Source organism: Symphalangus syndactylus, chromosome 10 (assembly GCF_028878055.3).
Source record: "Symphalangus syndactylus isolate Jambi chromosome 10, NHGRI_mSymSyn1-v2.1_pri, whole genome shotgun sequence".
NCBI classification, from domain to species: domain Eukaryota; kingdom Metazoa; phylum Chordata; class Mammalia; order Primates; family Hylobatidae; genus Symphalangus; species Symphalangus syndactylus.
The window spans coordinates 53,524,075-53,543,672 of NC_072432.2; the positions used below are offsets into that span (position 1 = coordinate 53,524,075).

Consider the following 19,598-nt stretch of genomic DNA (forward strand, 5'->3'; position numbering starts at 1 on the left):
CCGTCTGTTTTACTTCTGGCTGTTTTACTTCTGGCTGTTTTACTTCCCTGCTATGGGTTTTAAGCAAGCGATTTAATCTCTATAAACTTGGTTTTTTGTCTGTAAAGTTGAAGGAATAGTACTGTAGTCTTCATAGAGTTGGTCTGAAGTTTGTAATATAACAAATAATTTCTATTTACACCAGTATTTAAGACTTGTTATCATTCCGATTAACAATTTCATTCAGGTATTATAGTTATTGAATACCATTGGCTGGCTCAGTTGAGCAGGAAAGAAAATATTTTATTTTATTTTATTTTATTTTTAAAGAAGTAAGCCTTTATTTCCTTGTTTTGCAGATAAAGCTGGCTAACTTGGTTGCTTTTTGGTGATTAGTCAAAGAGACCAAATCCCATATCCTTGTCCAACTCCTCCGACTCTTCCTTGGCTTCAGCCTTAGCTGGGGCTGCAGCAGCAGCAGGAGCAGCTGTGGTGGCAGCGGCCACAGGTGCAGCAGCCACAAAGGCAGATGGATCAGCCAAGAAGGCCTTGACCTTTTCAGCAAGTGGGAAGGTGTAATCCGTCTCCACAGACAAGGCCAGGACTCGTTTGTACCCACTGATGATAGAATGGGGTACTGATGCAACGGTTGGGTAGCCAATCTGCAGACAGACACTGGCAACGTTGCGGACACCCTCCAGAAAGCAAGAATGCAGAGTTTCCTCTGTGATGTCAAGTACTTCGGGGCTGTAGATGCTGCCATTGTCGAACACCTGCTGGATGACCAGCCCAAAGGAGAAGGGGGAGATGTTGAGCATGTTCAGCAGCGTGGCTTCGCTGGCTCCCACTCTGTCTCCCGTCTTGATCAGCTGCACATCACTCAGGATTTCAATGGTGCCCCTGGAGATTTTAGTGGTGATACCTAAAGCCTGGAAAAAGGAGGTCTTCTAGGGCCCGAGACCAGTGTTCTGGGCTGGCACAGTGACTTCACATGGGGCAATGGCACCAGCACGGGCAGCAGCTGGCACCTTATTGGCCAGCAACATGTCCCTGATCTCAGTGAGGTCCTCCTTGGTGAACGCAAAGCCCACATTCCCCCAGATATGAGGCAGCAGTTTCTCCAGAGCTGGGTTGTTTTCCAGGTGCCCTCGGATGGCCTTGCGCATCATGGTGTTCTTGCCCATCAGCACCATGGCCTTCCCGCGAAGGGACATGCGGATCTGCTGCATCTGCTTGGAGCCCACATTGTCTGCTCCCATGATGAAACATTTCGGATAATCATCCAATAGTTGGATGATCTTAAGGAAGTAGTTGGACTTCCAGGTCACCCTGTCTTCCCTGGGCATCACGGCGGTATGTCAGGGATTGCCATGCAGGGTTTAAAGACGATGTCACTTCCACGAGGACGCCTGGCGAGAGAAGCAAATATGTTATTTTAATTGTATCTAGTAGGATGGTATCACTTAAACACATTATTCCTGTTTTCACAGGCTGTCCACAAAGCCATAAATAATTTGGTGCCCCTCCTAAAATCCTTAAGTATAAACAGGATTTCTTTCAAGGAGGAAGTTAAAAGCAGATAATAAGAGCCTACCTTCTCTAAACTCATTTCAAAATGTTTATTAGGAAAAGTTTTCTTTGCTTTCTTCTTCTTGAGACTTGCATTCAAAATAAAAGACTAAATTTAAAGTATCAGCTACCTGCATAACAAAAATAAGTTGGAGTTCCGTCTTTCATTACTCTGCTGACTTGATCTTCAGACTCATCCAGAAACAATCTTAAAGATCTATATCTAAACCCAAACCCAAAGCCCATAAATCAATGTGTCTTGTGAGTAGGGAGATGAAAGGAACAATGGCAGCCTAGGGGTTATTTAATGGTTATCGGAATAATTACTTTAATTTTTTTTTCCTGGCCAAAACTGAATTTTATGGGATTTTGGTTGGTTTGTTTATTAGTTGTTAGCCTTTGGGATGGTTATATTCTTTTTCCAGGATTTGGATTTCCATGAGATCTTGGGAAACTCTTACATAGAAAAGTGAAAGATATGAAATATTGACATAAAAATGATACATAATGATTGGGAAAGTTTTGGAAAATATAGAAAAGCATAAAAAAATTAGGTCACTCCAAGATCTCACAACCTCAAGTTTACCATTGCTGATCTTCTGGCATACTTCCTTCTTGTCTTTTATAATACATGTTGTATTATATCACAAATGTATATTACATATTATTTCATATGAATATATACATTATGTACTATATAATGTATAACATGTTATATAATATATAATATTAATATATATCAAATGTGTATATATTATATCCTAAATATTAATATTTATGGGTTACATACAATTAAAAAAATATATGCGTGAACACACTGTATCCATACACTGCATTTTAAGCTTTTTCCCCCTTTTACTTAATAGTATATCATAAGCTTTTTCCCAAGCACAACATTTATTTTTTTTCAAGACAATTTCTCTTTCTTTCTTCCTTCCTTTTTTTTTTTTTTTTTTTTTGGCAGGTTCGCTTTCTGTAGCCCAGGCCAGAGTGTAGTTGTGTGATCACGGCTCACTGCAGCCTTGACCTTCCCAGCTCAAGTGATTCTCCCACCTCAGCCTTCTATAGATGGGACTACAGGCAAGTACCACCATGCCCCGTTAATTTTAAAAAAATTTTTTGTAGAGACCGGGTCTCCCTATTTTGCCTGTGCTGATCTCAAACTCCTGGCTCAAGCAATCCTCCCACCTTAGTCTCCCCGAGTGCTGGGATTACAAGCACAACAGTCCCAAGTACAACTTTTTAAGAACTGGATTACATGCATGATTTTTTTTCCTTCCAGTTCTACTGGTGTGAACCATTCCCTCAAGCATCTGGCTTGATGTGACAATGTCACATCTGTGACTGTGCTGTGTGGAGTCTCATGGTGTCGGTGTGATCCACCTGCTTGTTGCTGGTTTCCCAGCTCATCCACATGGCCCATCCTAAATGGACACAGCCTCACACAATCTGAAGCCTGGATAGTTTAGCCATTCAGTCCTTGTTTACCAAATGGCTCCTGCCCCACCGCTGGTTAGGGTGTACAGTACATTTGTGAAACCTTCTTGGAGATGAGAGGAGGAAAGGAATGCCAGCCAAGTTCATTTTTTTCATCATGCTAAGGTCCCACAGCCCAGAGGGTAATTGCCAATTTCTTAATTCTGCCTTAATGCAAAGTAGACAGTCCCATCACCTGTTCCAGTCTTCCTCCATTTCCCTCAAACACCAGACAATGCAAACCAAAGGAGAGTTTGGGGTTTTTCATCTGCATGGTCAGAGGAGGGGCATATTAGATACTACACGGAGCAGCACTTATTGAGAGGCTATTATAGGCACAGACACTATACTCAGAGATTTACTTACATTTTCTTTTAAGCTTTACAATAGCAACATATATTGTCATTATTTTATTTGTGGCTAACCTGAGTTTCTGAGAAGGTAAAGATAAGAGAATCACCAAAGACTTAACTAGTAACCAACAAAATCAGGGTTTGAACAAGGTCTGTCTTATGCTTTGTTCTTTCCACTGTGACAATCTGAGTCCCAATATATAGATATATTTTTTCTTTATTTTATGAACTAAAAATATTTAAAGAAACAAAAAACAAGCAACCTCCCCGCCACACACAAAGTATATAAGAATAGTTTCCTTCTCTTTAGCAGTGCTGTTTTTCTTTTCTCTTTTTTTCTAACTTTTATTTTAAGTTCAGGGGTACAAGCGCAGGTTTGTTACATAGGTAAACTTGTGTCATGAGGGTTTGTTGTACAGATTATTTTATCACCCAGGTATTAGGCCTAGTACTTATTAGTTATTTTCCCTGATCCTCTCCCTCCTCCCACCCTCCACCCTACAGTAGGCCCCAGTGTCTGTTGTTTCCCCTCTATGTGTCCATGTGTTCTCATCATTTAGCTCACACTTATACAGGAGAACATGCAATATTTGGTCTTCTGTTCCTCTATTAGTTTGCTAAGGATAATGAATTCCAGTTCCATCCGTATTCCTGCAGAAGACATGGTCTTCTTCTTTTTTATGGCTGCATAGTATTACACGGTGTATATGTACCACATTTTCTTTATCCAATCTGTCATTGATGGGCATTTAGGTTGATTCTATGTCTTTGCTATTGTGAATAGTGCTGCAATGAACATAGATGTGCATGTGTCTTTATAATAACAATGATTTCTATCCCTTTGAGTACATACCCAGCAATGGGATTGCTGGGTCCAATGATAGTTCTGTTTTTAGGTCTTTGAGGAATCACCGTACTGTCTTCCGCAATGGTTAAACTAATTTGCACTCCCACCAACAGTGAAAGCATTCCTTTTTTTCTGCAACCTTGCTAGCACTTGTTATTTTTTGACTTTTTAATAATAGCCATTCTGACTGGTGTGAGATGGTATCTCATTGTGGTTTTCATTTTTATTTCTGTAATAATAATGATGTTGAGCTTTTTTTTATATGCTTGTTGGCTGCTGCATGTATGTCATCTTTTGAAAACTTTCTGTTCATGTCCTTTGCCCACTTTTTAATGGGATTCCTTCTTTTTTCTTATAAATTTGTTGAAGTTCTTTATAGATGCTGTGTATTAGACCTTTGTCAGGAAAATAGATTGCAAAATTTTTCTTCCATTTGTAGGTTGTCTGTTTACTCTGTTGATAGTTTATTTTGCTCTGCAGGAGCTCTTTAGTTTAATTAGATCCCATTTGCCAATTTTTGCTTTGTTGCAATTGCTTTTGGCATCTTTGTCATGAAATCTTTGCCCATTCCTATGACCAGAATGGTATTGCTGATACGGTTTGGCAGTATTCCCACCAAAATCTCATTTTGAATTTCTACATGTTCTGGGAGGGATCCGGTAGGAGATAATTGAATCATGGGGGCAAGTCTTTCTCATGCTGTTCTTGTGATAGTGAATAAGTCTCATGAGATCTGATGGTTTTAAAAACGGGAGTTTCAAGATGGCTGAATAGGAACAGCTGCAGTCTGCAGCTCCCAGCAAGACCAATGTAGAAGGCAGGTAATTTCTGCATTTCCAACTGAGGTATCCTGTTCATCTCATTGGGACTGGTTAGACAATGGATGGAGCCCACAGAGGGCAAGCAGAAGCAGGGTAGGGCACTGCCTCACCCAGGAAGTGCAAGGGGCTGGGGACTTCCCTCCACTAGCCAAGGGAAGCCATGAGGGACTGTGCCCTGAGGAACTGTGCTATCGACCCAGATACTACACTTTGCCCATGGTCTTTGCAACCTGCAGACCAGCAGGTTCCCTCGGGTGCCTACACCACCAGGGCCCTGGGTTTCAAGCACAAAACTGGGCAGCTATTTGGGCAGACACTGAGCTAGCTGCAGGAGTTTTTTCGTATCCCAGTGGCACCTGGAATGTCAGCGAGACAGAACCGTTCACTCCCCTAGAAAGGGGGCTGAAGCCAGGAAACCAAGTGGTCTTGTTCAGTGGGTTTCACCCCCATGGAGCCCAGGAAGCTAAGATCCACTGGCTTGAAATTCTCGCTGCCAGCTCAGCAGCCTGAAGTTGACCTGGGATGCTCAAGTTTGGTAGGCGGAGAGGTGTTCACCATTACTGAGGCTTGAGTAGGTGGTTTTCCCCTTGTGTAAAAAAAGCAGCTGAGAAGTTCGAACTGGGTGGAACCCACCTCAGCTCAGCAAAACCACTGTAACCAGACTGCCTCTCTAGATTCCTCCTCTCTGGGCAGGGCATGTGTAAAAGACAGGCAGCAGACCCAGTCAGGGGCTTACAGATAAAACTGCCATCTCCTTGAGACAGAGCACCTGGGCGAAGGGGTGGCTGTGGGTGCAGCTTCAGCAGACCGAAACATTTCTGCCTGCTGGCCCTGAAGAGAGCAGCAGATCTCCCAGGATAGCGCTCAAGCTCTGCTAAGGGACAGACTGCCTCCTTAAGTGGATCCCTGGCTTCCATGATTCCTGACTGGGGGACACCTCCCAGCAGGGGTCAACAGACACCTCTTACAGGAGAGCTCTTGTTGGCATCTGGCGGATGTCCCTCTGGGACAAAGCTTCCAGAGGAAGGAACAGGAGCAGTATTTGCTGTTCTGCAGCCTCCACTGGTGATACTCAGGCAAACAGGGTCTGGAGTGGACCTCCAGCAAACTCCAGCAGACCTGCAGCAGAGAAGCCTGACTGTTACAAGGAAAACTAACAAACAGAAAGCAGTAGTCATCATCATCAACAAGTAAGATGTCCACACAAAAACCCTACCCAAAGGTCATCAGCATCAAAGATCAAAGGTAGATAAATCCATGAAGATGAGGAAAAACCAGTGCAAAAAGGCTGAAATTTCAAAAAACCAGAATGCCTTTTCTTCTCCAAAGAATCACAACCCCTTGCCAGCAAGGGAATAAAACTGGATGGGGAATGAGTTTGATGAATTGACAGAAGTACGCTTCAGAAGGTAGGTAATAACAAACTCCCCCGAGCTAAAGGAGCATGTTGTAACCCAACACAAGGAGGCTAAGAACCTTGATAAAACGTTACAAAAACTGATAACTAAAATAACCAGTTTAAAGAAGAACATAAATGACCTGATGGAGCTGAAAAACACAGCACAAGAACTTCATGAAGCATACTCAAGTATCAATAGCTGAATCGATCAAGCGGAAGAAAGGATATCAGAATGAAGATCAACTTAATGAAATGAAGTGTGAAGACAAGATTAGAGAAAAAAGAATGAAAAGGAATGAACAAAGCCTCCAAGAAATATGGGACTATGTGAAAAGACCAAACCCACAATTGATTGGTGTACCTGAAAGTGATGGGGAGAATGGAACCAATTTAGAAAACACTCTTCAGGATATTATCCAGGACAACTTCCCCAACCTAGCAAGGCAGGCCAACATTCAAATTCAGGAAATACAGAGAACACCATAAAGATATGCCTTGAGAAGAGTAACCCCAAGACACATAATCATCAGATTCACCAAGGTTGAAATGAAGGAAAAAAATGTTAAGGGCAGCCAAAGAGAAAGGTCAGCTTAGCTACAAAGGGAAGCCCATCAGACTAACAGCAGATCTCTCTGCAGAAACCCTACAAAACAGAAGATAGTGGGAGTTAATATTCAACATTTTTAAAGAAAAGAATTTTCGGCCGGGCGCGGTGGCTCACACTTGTAATCCCAGCACTTTGGGAGGCCGAGATGGGCAGATCATGAGGTCAGGAGATCAAGACCACAGTGAAACCCCGTCTCTACTAAAAATACAAAAAAAAATTAGCTGGGCGTGGTGGCGGGCGCCCGTAGTCCCAGCTACTCGGAGAGGCTGAGGCAGGAGAATGGTGTGAACCCGGGAGGCGGAGCTTGCAGTGAGCCGAGATTACGCCACTGCACTCCAGCCTGGGCGACAGAGCGAGACTCCGTCTCAAAAAAAAAAAAAAAGAAAGAATTTTCAAGCCAGAATTTTATATCCAGCCAAACTAAGCTTCATAAGTGAAGGAGAATCCTTTATAGACAGGCAAATGCTGAGGGATTTGTCACCACCAGGGCTACCTTATAAGAGCTCCTGAAGGAAGCACTAAATATGGAAGGAAAAACCAATACCAGCCACTGCAAAAACATACAAAGATATAAAAACCAACAACACTATGAAGAAACTGTATCGACTAATGTGCAAAATAACTAGCTAACATCATAATGACAGGATCAAATTCACACATAACAATATTACCCTTTAATGTAAATGGGCTAAATGCCCCAGTTAAAAGACACAGACTGGGAAATTGAATAGAATCAAGACCCATCAGTGTGCTGTATTCAGGAGACCCATCTCATGTGCAAAGACACACATATGCTCAAAATAAAGGGACGGAGGAGTATTTACCAAGCAAATGGAAAGCAAAAGGAAACAGGGGTTGCAATCCTAGTCTCTGATAAAATAGAATTTAAATTAACAAAGATCAAAAAAGACAAAGAAGGGCAACACCTAATGGTAAAGGCATCATTGCAACAAGAAGAGCTAACTATCCTAAATATATAGGCACCCAAAACAGGCGCACCCAGATTCATAAAGCAAGTTCTTAGAGACCTACAGAGACTTAGACTCCCACACAATAATAGTGGGAGACTTATTAACCCATTGTCAATATTAGACAGATCAATGATACTGAAAATTAACAAGGATAATCAGGACTTGAGCTCAGCTCTGGACCAAGCAGACCTAATAGACATCTACAGAACTCTCTGCCCCAAATCAACAGAATATACATTCTTCTCAGCACCACATGGCACTTATTCTAAAATTGGCCATATAATTGGAAGTAAAACACTCCTCAGCAAATGCAAAAGAATGGAAATCATAACAAATAGTTTCTCAGACCACAGTGCATTCAAATTAGAACTCAGGATTAAGAAACTTACTCAAAACCACACAACTACATGGAAACTGAACAACCTGCTCCTGAATAAGTACTGGGTAAGTAACAAAATTAAGGCAGAAATAAATAAGTTCCTTGAAACCGGTGAGAACAAAGACACAACATACTAGAATCTCTGTGACACAGCTAAAGCAATGTTTAGAGGGAAATTTATAGCACTAAATGCCCACATGGGAAAGTGGGAAAGATCTAAAATCGATATCCTAATATCACATTGAAAAGAACTACAGAAGCAAGAGCAAACACATTCAAAAGCTAGCAGTAGACAAGAAATAACTAAGATCAGAGCAGAACTGAAGGAGATAGAGACAGAAAAACCCTTCAAAAAAATCAATGAATCCGGAAGCTGGTTTTTGGAAAAAATCAACAAAATACATAGACCATTAGCCAGACTAATAAAGAAGAAAAGAGAGAATAATCAAATAGACACAATAAAAAATGATAAAGGAAATATCACCACTGATCCCACAGAAATACAAACTACCATCAGAGAATACTATAAACACCTCTATGCAAATAAACTAGAAAACCTAGAAGAAATGGATAAATTCCTGGACAAATACGCCCTCCCAAGACTAAACCAGGAAGAAGTGGAAACCTTGAATAGACCAATAACAAGTTTTGAAATTGAGACAGTAATTAATAGCCTACCAACCAAAAAAAGCCCAGGATCAGATGGATTCACAGCTGAATTCTACCAGAGGTACAAAGAGGAGCTGGTACCATTCCTCTGAAACGATCCAAAACAACAGAAAAAGAGGGACTCTTCCTTAACTCATTTTATGAGGCCAGTATCATCCTGATACCAAAACCTGGCAGAGACACAACAAAAAAAGAAAATTTCACGCCAATATCCCTGATGAACATTGACGCAAAAATCCTCAATAAAATACTGGCAAACCGAATCCAGCAGCACATACAAAAGCTTATCTACCATGATCAAGTCAACTTCATCCCTGGGATGTAAGGCTGGTTCAACATATGCAAATCAATAAATGTAATCCATCACATAAACAGAAGCAATGACAAAAACCACATGATTATCTCAATAGATCCAGAAATTCAGCATTCCAGGACTGTTGGCCAACTGTGTCTCATAATAGCTCACTTGAGTAGTCAGTAAGAGCCCTGCCCATAAAGGATGTCCTGGTTCTGAAGAAAATATGAAGGCAAGGGCTTTACTTATTTCTTAAAGCTTGTAAACAGTCATAGATATTACTTTTGTGGTGTTTCAGTTTGTCTCTTCTAGAGCTTTTGTAAGTTATTGACTTTCTCAGTACAGAGGTCATGATATTTCTCATTTTTTACAAAGACATTTTGCTTAGAGGGCATGTATAAAATTAAATTTGGTGGTTGAGAAAGATGGAGATATTATGGATTTAGGGAAAAATGATCCAAAAATATTTACTCAGAAGAGGAAGAAATCTAAAGGCAAAATATAATAAAACAATTCATGTTGAACTAATTCACATGATTAGTTTAGGTGACTAATTATGGACTGAAATTATTACAACATTTCATTTTTGGCTATTATTGCATAATAAGGAAAATGGAGAGGGCTTTGGAGAGCTGTTACAGTGAGTCCCTGGCTGACACTTAGTTCTAGTGTTTCTCAGTTCCTTGAAATGAACCTGATTTGATGAAATGGTTTGGTAAGACAGATTTGCTTCTAAATAATCCAGTGGAGGGGGTGGAGGGAAATGAGTGGGTGTATAGATTAAACAAGATTGACCACATGTTGATAATTATTGAAATGGGCTTAATGGGTTCATTTTGTTCTTTCTTCTTTTGTAATTTTGAAACATTTCATAATAAAAGTTTGAAAAGAGAAGTCACTTTTAAAAATGGATTTTACTATTTAGAGCAATTTTAGGTACACTGCAAAACTGAGCAGGTGGTACAGAATTCCCACACACCCACTGCCCCCACACATGCACACCCTCCCCCACTGTTAACATCCTGCACCCGATTGGTACATTTGTCACAACTGATGAACCGGCATTGGGTACATAATTATAGATGAAACTCAGTAATTTAAATTGGGGCTCACTCTTGGAGTTCTTTGTTGTATGGATTATGGCAAATGTATAATGACAAGTATTCACCATTTAGTATCATATGCAACAGTTTAACTGTCCTTAAAATCCTTCTGCCTATTCATGCCTCCCTCCCCACAACTCCTAATAGTCACTGATCTTTCACTGTTTCTATAGTTTTGTCTCTTCCAGGATGTTGTATAGTTAGAACTGCAAATCACTCTTTAAAATTTCGACTCAAAGTTAAAATCAGTATATTGTACATTACATCCATTATTTATGTCCAAACAAAAAGAATGCAAATATAATGAAATTTATAAATTTAAAACTTTTCCACAAAAGGATACATGGGAAATATGTAAAAAAACCATCTCAGAGAGTGGTGCCTTCATCTCAGGAAAGAATACAAATCAACCTCCTTTTTGTCTACTTGAATCTGCTTATCCTCTCTTTGTCTTCCAAGATGCCTCCTGGTTTTCTTAGATTCCTTTAGATTGAAGACTTGCATTGGACTTGTTTTCTTGTCTTGGCCTTAACCCTCTTCTTAAAGCCCCACTCCATGTGCGTGACCCAGGTAAGATCTTTGCTCATCTGTCCCTACAGTGGAACTGATATCAGGCTTAGAAATAAGACAGACCACACATTTCCTAGCTAAGAAAAGACCCCATTAGTTCTTTTCATGTTTGCAATGATGGATAATATAATAAGAAGAAAATTTTTTTGAATGTTAACTTAAACTCCTTGTCTGATTTAATCCTCACAACAGCCTTAACAAGGTAAGCATTAATATTGTTAGTATTTTGTAGATAAGGACACTGAGGCAGCCAGGGATTAAGTAAGTGGGTCACATTTGCCCTGCTGGTACGAGGTATATGAACCCTGGAATGGGAATTAGAAGGCCATGCTCTCCTTTTGCTTCTGCCGCAAAGCAGGTATGCTCATTCAAAAGGGAGCACTTCAAAAGGAGACATGCCTAGGCTTCACTGAATCTCTTTTTGGGGCATTGTTTTCAGTTAACTTTTCAACTAAATGAAATGTGTTCAAATAGTGTAAAGTATATCTCTTTACCTTTTTTCTTTCATTCTTATATCCCTGTCTTAGTCCATTTTGTGTTGTTATAACAGAATACCTAAGATGGGGTAATTTATAAAGAAAAATTGTTTATTTGGCTTATAGTTCTGGTGACTGGAAATCCAGGATTAGGCAGCTGCATCTTGTGAGAGCCCCAGACTGCTTCCACTCCTGGCAGAAAGTGGAAGAAGTAGGTGTGTACAAAGAAGTGATATGAGAGAAAGGAGGCAAGAGTACAAAACCAAAGAAGCCAGACTCTTTTTATTAACCACCTTCTTGGGAACTAACCCATTCTCGAGACAGCAAGAGCTAACTCGCTACTGAGCCATGCACCAAGCCATTCATGAGGGATTCACACCATCACTCAAACACCTCTTGATTAGAGACCCTGAGCCAGATCTGCCGAGTTAAACTGCACCTAAATCCTGGGATAATTTGTGAGGTTTTTTCGTTTTTGTTTTTTTGTGTGTTTTTGAGACAGTGTCTCACTCTGTTGGCCAGGCTGGAATGCAGTAGCATGATGATAGCTCCCTCCTGTGCTCAAGCGATCCTTCCACCTTAGCCTTCCAAGTAAGTGGGGGCACAGGCACAAGCCACCACTTCTGGCTTATTTATTTATTTATTTACTGACACAGCGTCTGGCTTTGTCCCCCAGGCTGGAGTGGAGTGTGTGATCTTGGCTCACTGTAACCTCTGCCTTCCAGGCTCAAGCCATCCTCCCACCTCCTGAGTAAGCCTATTTATTTTTATATTTTGTAGAGACAAAATCTTTCTATGTTGCCCTGGCTGGTCTCAAACTCATAGCTGTAGCAATCCTCCTGCCTCAGCTTCCCAAAGTGCTGTGATTATAAGCATGAGCCACCATGCTCATTTGTTATACATCAATAGGAAATTAATTTTACAAGTGAGAAAACTGAGCTATGAAAAAGTTGAGTGAGTTGTCCAAGATCATTCAGCTAACAAGTGGTATTGCTGGGCAAAGATCATAATGTATTTTCTTTTTGTTTTAACATCATTTATCAGTGGCACATTTTCTTGGTCACTTTTTGAAGACTTTTTCATGGGGGTGGGGTTAATAATATAAAAAAGATGCTTTTTACACTACTTTTTTTTTTTTTTTTTTTGAGACCCAGTCTCACTGTGTCCCTCAGGCTGGAGTACAGTGGCACAATCTCGGCTCATTGCAACCTCAGCCTCCTAGGTTCTAGAGATTCTCCTGCCTCAGACTCCCGAGTAGCTGGGACTATAGGCACCCGCCACCATGCCTGGCTAATTTTTGTATTTTCAGTAGAGACAGGGCTTCACCATATTGGCCAGGCTGGTCTTGAACTCCTGACCTTGTAATCTGCCCACCTTGGCCTCCCAAAGTGCTGGGATTACAGGCGTGAGCCATGGCCCCCGTCCTTGTTATACTTTTAATTAGTAAAATTATTCATTGTTCATTGAGGAATGAAAAATTTGGGTTTTTAATTTTTTAGTCTTTATTCTGAAAGAATAGTTACATAATAATTGGAAAAAATGAAGGTAAATTTAAAATGACTTTCGTATATTTGCGACATGCGTGGTACCTAATTGGGGAGTGAACACATGTTCTTAGTGCAGTCCTGGTTTATGCCTGTTTTGTGGTGTAATTATGAATGGTACTCCCTTTTACACTCAAAAGTGGACTATAACTCATATGCTCACTGTGGGTAGACCAAGTCAACAAGTTAGTAATTGTTTATTTCCTGCAACATCAGCTCCCATTTCAACCAGAGCTACCTGCTTGACCCCTAAAGGCTTAAACTCATTCATGTGCATTCTCAGATTGGTTCTGGCCAGATCAGGCCATCTTAGTGAGTCCTCGTGTAGAACATCTTTAGCTCAGAATGAAGCTACACCTTTGGGCTCATCTCCTGCTGGTGGAAAGAGTGGGCTTTGCAGTCAAACCTTCTCTCAAACCACAGCTCCCTGACTTACCAGCCACAGGATTAGGCTAAGTTATTTACACCAGGCTGTCCAATAGCACTTTTGCTGTAATGGAAATGTTCTAGAACAGCACTGTCCAATATGGCAGCCACTAACCCTATGTGGCTACTGAGCCCTTGCAGTGGGGCTAGTGTTAACGATGAACTTGATTCTTGGTCTTATTTAATTTAAAGAAAATTTAAAAATAAATTGTCACGTATGGCCAGTGGCTACCATAGTAGACAGTGCAGAATCTTTTTAAGCCTCAGCATACTCTCTTAAAAATAGAGATAATAATACCTACTTTCCAAGGTTGTAAAAGATTTCAGAAAATGTTTCACATGTAATTGGCACTCAATTTTCATTATGTTTATGTAGACTGCTAGATTCTGTTCTCCAACTGAGATGACCAGCTCTTTGTCTCTTTACCTTGACATCTCCTTCTCTCTCACTGCCCTTATTTTCAATCAGTCATCCCCAGCGTTAGTGTTCTGGATTTTGACCATTCTAATAAGTGTATAGGGCTATCTCATTGTTGTTTAATTTCATTTAATTTAATGATTACATATGATGTGGAACATCTTTTCATATGCTTATTTGCCATCTATAGCTCTTCTTTGGGAGGTGTCTGTTAAGGTCTTTAGCCCTTTTTTTTAAATTATAATTTAAGTTCTGGGATACATATGCAGAACGTGCACATGAGATAATGTCTTTTGCAGGGATGGATGGAGCACAAAGCCATTATCCTCAGCAAACTAATGCAGGAACAGAAAACAAAACACTACATGTTCTCACTTATAAGTGGGAGCTGAATAATGAGAACACATGGACACAGGGAGGGGAACGACACACACTGGGGCCTATTGCTGTGGGGGTGGGGGAGGGAGAGCATCAGGATAATACCTAGGCGATGGGTTGATAGGTGCAGCAAACCACCATGGCACATGTTTACCTATGTAACAAACCTGCACATCCTGCACATGTGTCCCACAGCTTACAATAAAAGAAAAGAAAAAGAAAAAAATTTTAAAATACTGTGTGCTCTGGAATCTGATAACCAATATGGGTATAGAACCCAGCTGTGGTGCTTTGGGCATCTCTTGGAGAACATTCCAAGCCTTGTTTTTCTCATCAGTAAAATGGGTATAGCCATATTTTAATGTTTTATGCTGTTAGTTTTATATGTATTTATAATTTAGTTAGCTGTCTAGGAAATTTTATTTTTATTAACACCCTTTTGTAGGTTCTGCTCTTTACAAATAATACTTTTGTTTCCTTTATGAAGCCTCTACAGGTATTATTAAAGAGAAGATGAGAACCCTGAACTGAGAGGACCTCACAAGCCTGTAGTGAAGAAGACCCTGTTGCCAAGATGAGGTGAGATTGGTCTCTCCTTAATGCATCATTGGCATTCTAGGGAAGGGGCTAGAGATCCAGACCTGTTTGAACAAATGCCAAGAGTTGGTAAAGCTGGAGGACACATGGCAAAACACATACATGGAGGACCACCAAGTGTTAAACTGAAGAAACTAAATCTTCATCAGGTTGTAGAGATGATGGTGATGTTGAGGAGCTTCTAGGGATGGGTATAAAATCAGAGGCTGACACACACAAATTCAAGAAACAAAGCAGGAACAAGTTGGGAGAGATCAAGCTTTAGATGTGAGCAGGGCTGAGTCACCCAGTGTTCCCCTTATTACTGTGTGCTGGCTGTATGGCAGATGGGTGGTTTAGCCTGGGTGTAAGAACCTATGTCCCAGCTGGAGGGTGCCTGAACTGATGTGATGTCTGTGTGGGTGTCTAATCCATGGCAGATGAATCAGCTGCTTAGCCAGACATTTCCCCATTTGAAGGCTCTTTCTTTACCCTTACCCCTTACCACACTGCTATTTCCAGGTTATAACCTGCAAACCCCTTACTGTTTGTATTAGTCAGAGTTATCCAGAGAAACAGAACGAATCGGGTATGTGTGTGTGTGTGTGTGTGTGTGCATGTTTGTGTGTGTGTGTGTGTGTGTGTGAGAGAGAGAGAGGGAGGGAGAGAGAGGAGACAGAAATTTTTAATTTTTTTTCTTCAACTTTTATTTTAGGTTCAGTGGTACATGTGCAGGATATGCAGGTTTGTTACATAGGTAAGTGTGAGCCATCATGGTTTGCTGCACAGATCATCCCATCATGTAGGTATTAAGCCCAGCATCCATTAGCTGTTCTTCCTGATTCTCTCCCTTTCCCCACACCCCCCTCCAACAGGCCCCATTGTGTGTTGTTCTCCTCCCTGTGTCCATGTGTTCCATCATTTAGCTCCCACTTACAAGTGAGAACATGTGATACTTGGTTTTGCTGAGGATAATGGCTTCCAATTCCATCCGTGTCCCTACAAAGGACATGTTCTCATTCCTTTTTATGACTGCATAGTATTCTATGGTCTATATGTACCATATTTTCTTTATCCAGTCAATCATTGATGGGCGTTTAGGTTGATTCCATGTCTTTGCTATTGTGAATAGTGCTGCAATGAACATATGTGTGAATGTTTCTTTATAATAGAAAGATTTATATTTCTTTGGATATATACCCAGTAATGGGATTGCTGGGTCGAGTGGCAGTTCTGTTTTTAGGTCTTTGAGGAATCGCCACACTGTCTTTCACAATGATTGAACTGATTTACACTCCCACCAACAGTGTAAAAGTGTTCCTTTTTCTCTGTAACCTCACCAGTATCTGTTCTTTTTTGCGTTTTTATAGCCATTCTGACTGCTGTGAGATGTTACCTTTTTTTTTTTAGACAGTCTCGCTCTGTCATGCAGGCTGGAGTGTAGTGGCATGACCTTGGCTCACTGCAGCCTTTGCCTCCTGGGTTTCAGCGACTCTCCTGCCTCAGCCTCCCAGGTAGTTGGATTACAGGCATGCACCACCACGCCCAGCTAGTTTTTGTATTTTTAGTAGAGATGGGGTTTCACTATGTTGGCCAAGCTAGTCTTGGACTCCTGACCACAGGTGATCCACCTGCCTTGGCCTCCGGAAGTGCCAGGATTACAGGAGTGAGCCACTGCACCCAGCCTGTGAGATGTCATCTTCTTTTTTTGAGATGGAGTCTCACTCTGTCGCCCAGGTTGGAGTGCAGTGGTGCAATCTCAGCTCACTGCAAGCTCCACCTCCTGGGTTCACGCCATTCTCCTGCCTCAGCCTCTCCGAGTAGCTGGGACTACAGGTGCCCGCCACCACGCCCGGCTAATTTTTTTTTTGCATTTTTTAGTAGAGACGGGGTTTCACTGTGGTCTCGATCTCCTGACCTCATGATCCGCCCGCCTCGGCCTCCTAAAGTGCTGGGATTACAAGCGTGAGCCACTGTGCCCAGCCGAGATGGCATCTTATTGCAGTTTTGATTTTCATTTCTCTAATGATCAGTGAAATCAGAGCTTTTTTTCATATATTTGTTGGCTGCATGTATGTCTTCTTTTGAGAAGTGTCTGTTCATGTCCTTTGCCCACTTTTTGATGGAGTTGTTTTTTTTCTTGTAAATTTCTTTGAGTTTCTTATAGATTCTGGATATTAGACCTTTGTCAGATGGATAGATTGGAAAATTTTTCTCCCATTCCATAGGTTGTCTGTTCACTCTGATGATAGTTTCTTTTGCTGTGCAGAAGCTTTTTAGCTTAATTAGATCCCCTTTGTCAATTTTTGCTATTGTTGCAATTGCTTTTGGTGTTTTCTTTATGAAATCTTTGCCTGTGCCTATGTCTTGAATGGTATTGCCTAGATTTTCTTCTAGGGTTTTTATCGTTTTGGGTTTTAACTTTAAGTCTTTAATCCATCTTGAGTTAATTTTTATATAAGGTGTAAGGTAGGGGTTTAGTTTCAGTTTTGTGCATATGGCTAGCCAGCTCTCCCAGTACCATTTATTAATTAGGGAATCCCTTTCCTGTTGCTTGTTTTTGTCAGGTTTGTAGAAGATCAGATGGTTGTAGGTGTGCAGTCTTATTTCTGCAATTTCTATTCTGTTCCATTGGTCTATGTGTCTGCTCTTGTACCACTATTACGCTGTTTTGGTTACTATAGCCTTGTATAGTTTAAAGCCAGGTAGTGTGGTGCCTCCAGCTTTGTTCTTTTTGCTTAGGATTGCCTTGGCTATATGGGCTCTTTTTTTGGTTCATATGAATTTAGAATAGTTTTTTCTAATACTGTGAAGAATATCAATGGTAGTTTAATGTGAATAGCATAAAATCTATAAATTACCTCAGGCAATGTGGTCATTTTCACAATATTTATTCTTCCTATCCATGAGGATGGAATGTTTTTCCATTTGTTTGTGTCCTCTCTGATTTCTTTGAGCAGAGGTTTGTAGTTATCCTTGAAGAGGTCCCTCACGTCCCTTGTTAGCTGTATTCCTACATATTTTATTCTGTTAATAACAATTGTGAATGAGAGTTCATTCCTGATTTGGTTCTCTGCTTGCCGGTTGTTGTTGTATGGAAATGCTAGTGATTTTTGCACATTGATTTTATATCCTGAGACTTTGCTCAGGTTATCAGTTTAAGAAGCTTTTTGGGCTGAGATGATGGGGTTTTCTAGATATAGGATCATGTCATCTGCAAACAATGATACATATATTTTTTTCAGATAGAGTCTCACTCTGTTGTCCAGGCTGGAGTGCAGTGGCATGAGCTTGGCTCACTGCAACATTTGCCTCCAGGCTCAAGTGATTCTCTTGCCTCAGCATCCCAAGTAGCTGGGACTATAGGCACGTACCACCATGCCTGGCTAATTTTTATATTTTAGTAGAGATGGAGTTTTGCCATGTTGGGCAGGCTGGCCTTAAACTCCTGATCTCAGGTGATCCACCCACCTCGGTCTTCCAAAGTGCTGGGATTACAGGCATGAGTCACCACATCCACCTGAAAACAAAGATAATTCGGCTTCCTCTTTTCCTATTTGAATGCCGTTTATTTCTTTCTTTCTCTTGCCTGATTGCCCTGGCCAGAACATCCAATACTATGCTGAATAGGAGTGGTGAGAGAGGGCATCCCTGTCTTGTGGTGTTTTTCAAGGGGAAGTCTTCTAGCTTTTGTCCATTCAGTAGGATATTGGCTGTGGGTTTGTCATGCTCTTACTATTTTGAGGTATGTTCCTTCAACACTTAGTTTATTGAGAGTTTTTAACATGAAGGGATGTTGAATTTTATTGAAGGCCTTTTCTGCATCTGTTGAGATAATCATGGGGTTTTTGTGTTTAGTTCTGTTTATGTTATGAATATGAATTATATTCACTGATTTGTGTATGTTGAACCAAACTTGAATCTGAGGGATGAAGCCAATTTGATAATGGTGGATAAGCTTTTTGATATACTGCCGTACTTAACTATCCAGTATTTACTGAGGATTTTTACAATGATGTTCATCAAGAATATTGGCTTGAAGTTTTCTTTTTTTGTTGTATCTCTGCCAAGTTTTGGTATCAGGATGATGCTGGCTTCACATAATCAGTTAGGCAAGAGTCCCTTCTTTTCAATATTGTTTGGCATAGTTTCAGTAGAAACGGTACCAGTTCTTCTCTGTAACTCTGGTAGAAGTCAGCTGTGAATACATCTGGTCCTGGGTTTTTTTTTGACTAGTAGGCTACCTCATTTCCAGAACTCATTATTGGTCTATTCAAGGATTCTGTTTCTTCCTGGTTCAGTCTTAGGAGGACGTATGTGTCCAGGAATTTATCCATTTCTTCTAGATTTCCTAGTTCATGTGCATAGAGATGTTTACAGTATTCTCTGATGGTTGTTTGTATTTCTGTGGGGTCAGTGGTAATAATATCCTCCTTATCATTTCTGATTGTGTTTATTTGATTCTTTTCTCTTTTCTCATTATGTAGCCTACTGCTCTATTTTATTAATTTTTGAAAAAAAAAAAAAAACCCAGTTCCTGGATTCACTGATTTTTTTGTAGGGGTTTTCGTGTCTCTGTCTCCTTCAGTTCAGCTCTGATCTTGGTTATTTCTTGTCTTCTGCTAGCTTTGGAGTTTGTTTTCTCTTGGTTCTTTTGTTCTTTTCGTTATGACGTTAGGTTGTTAACTTGAGATCTTTCTTGCTTTTTGATGTGGGCACTTAGTGCTATAAATTTTCCTCTT

At 40.6% G+C, this 19,598-nt stretch overlaps 1 pseudogene; it reads right to left on the reverse strand.

Annotated features, from left to right (window-relative positions):
• Positions 1–356: 356 nt before the first annotated feature.
• On the reverse strand, positions 357–1,348 carry LOC129492163 (large ribosomal subunit protein uL10-like; annotated as a pseudogene).
• Between the last annotated feature and the right edge of the window lie 18,250 nt (positions 1,349–19,598).